Genomic DNA, 1,837 nt, shown 5'->3' with positions numbered 1-1,837 from the left:
AATAGGAAAACTCAACCAGACATCAACAAATGAATGGGAGAAAGAAACCACGACTAGACGCCAACGGACGAATAGGAAAGACTCAACCAGACATCAACGGATGAATGGGAGAAAGAAACCACGACTAGACGCCAATGGACGAATAGGAAAGACTCAACCAGACATCAACGGATGAATGGGGAAAGAAACCACGACTAGACGCCAACGGAGGAATAGGAAAACTCAACCAGACATCAACGGATGAATGGGAGAAAGAAACCACGACTAGACGCCAACGGACGAATAGGAAAACTCAACCAGACATCAACAGATGAATGGGAGAAAGAAACCACGACTAGACGCCAACGGACGAATAGGAAGACTCAACCAGACATCAACGGATGAATGGGAGAAAGAAACCACGACTAGACGCCAACGGACGAATAGGAAAACTCAACCAGACATCAACAAATGAATGGGAGAAAGAAACCACGACTAGACGCCAACGGACGAATAGGAAAGACTCAACCAGACATCAACGGATGAATGGGAGAAAGAAACCACGACTAGACGCCAACGGACGAATAGGAAAACTCAACCAGACATCAACGGATGAATGGGAGAAAGAAACCACGACTAGACGCCAACGGACGAATAGGAAAACTCAACCAGACATCAACAAATGAATGGGAGAAAGAAACCACGACTAGACGCCAACGGACGAATAGGAAAGACTCAACCAGACATCAACGGATGAATGGGAGAAAGAAACCACGACTAGACGCCAACGGACGAATAGGAAAACTCAACCAGACATCAACGGATGAATGGGAGAAAAAAACCACGACTAGACGCCAACGGACGAATAGGAAAACTCAACCAGACATCAACAAATGAATGGGAGAAAGAAACCACGACTAGACGCCAACGGACGAATAGGAAAGACTCAACTAGACATCAACGGATGAATGGGAGAAAGAAAACACGACTAGACGCCAACGGACGAATAGGAAAGACTCAACCAGACATCAACGGATGAATGGGAGAAAGAAACCACGACTAGACGCCAACTGAGGAATAGGAAAACTCAACCAGACATCAACGGATGAATGGGAGAAAGAAACCACGACTAGACGCCGACGGACGAATAGGAAAACTCAACCAGACATCAACGGATGAATGGGAGAAAGAAACCACGACTAGACGCCAACGGACGAATAGGAAAACTCAACCAGACATCAACGGATGAATGGGAGAAAGAAACCACGACTAGACGCCAACGGACGAATAGTAAAACTCAACCAGGCATCAACGGATGAATGGGAGAAAGAAACCACGACTAGACGCCAACGGACGAATAGGAAAACTCAACCAGACATCAACGGATGAATGGGAGAAAGAAACCACGACTAGACGCCAACGGACGATTAGGAAAACTCAACCAGACATCAACGGATGAATGGGAGAAAGAAACCACGACTAGACGCCAATGGACGAATAGGAAAGACTCAACCAGACATCAACGGATGAATGGGAGAAAGAAACCACGACTAGACGCCAACTGAGGAATAGGAAAACTCAACCAGACATCAACGGATGAATGGGAGAAAGAAACCACGACTAGACGTCAACGGACGAATAGGAAAACTCAACCAGACATCAACAGATGAATGGGAGAAAGAAACCACGACTAGACGCCAACGGACGAATAGGAAGACTTAACCAGACATCAACGGATGAATGGGAGAAAGAAACCACGACTAGACGCCAACGGACGAATAGGAAAACTCAACCAGACATCAACAAATGAATGGGAGAAAGAAACCATGACTAGACGCCAACGGATGAATAGGAAAAC

This window comes from Lathyrus oleraceus, chromosome 7 (genome assembly GCF_024323335.1).
Source record: "Lathyrus oleraceus cultivar Zhongwan6 chromosome 7, CAAS_Psat_ZW6_1.0, whole genome shotgun sequence".
NCBI classification, from domain to species: Eukaryota; Viridiplantae; Streptophyta; class Magnoliopsida; order Fabales; family Fabaceae; genus Lathyrus; species Lathyrus oleraceus.
This window is presented reverse-complemented; position numbering follows the sequence as displayed.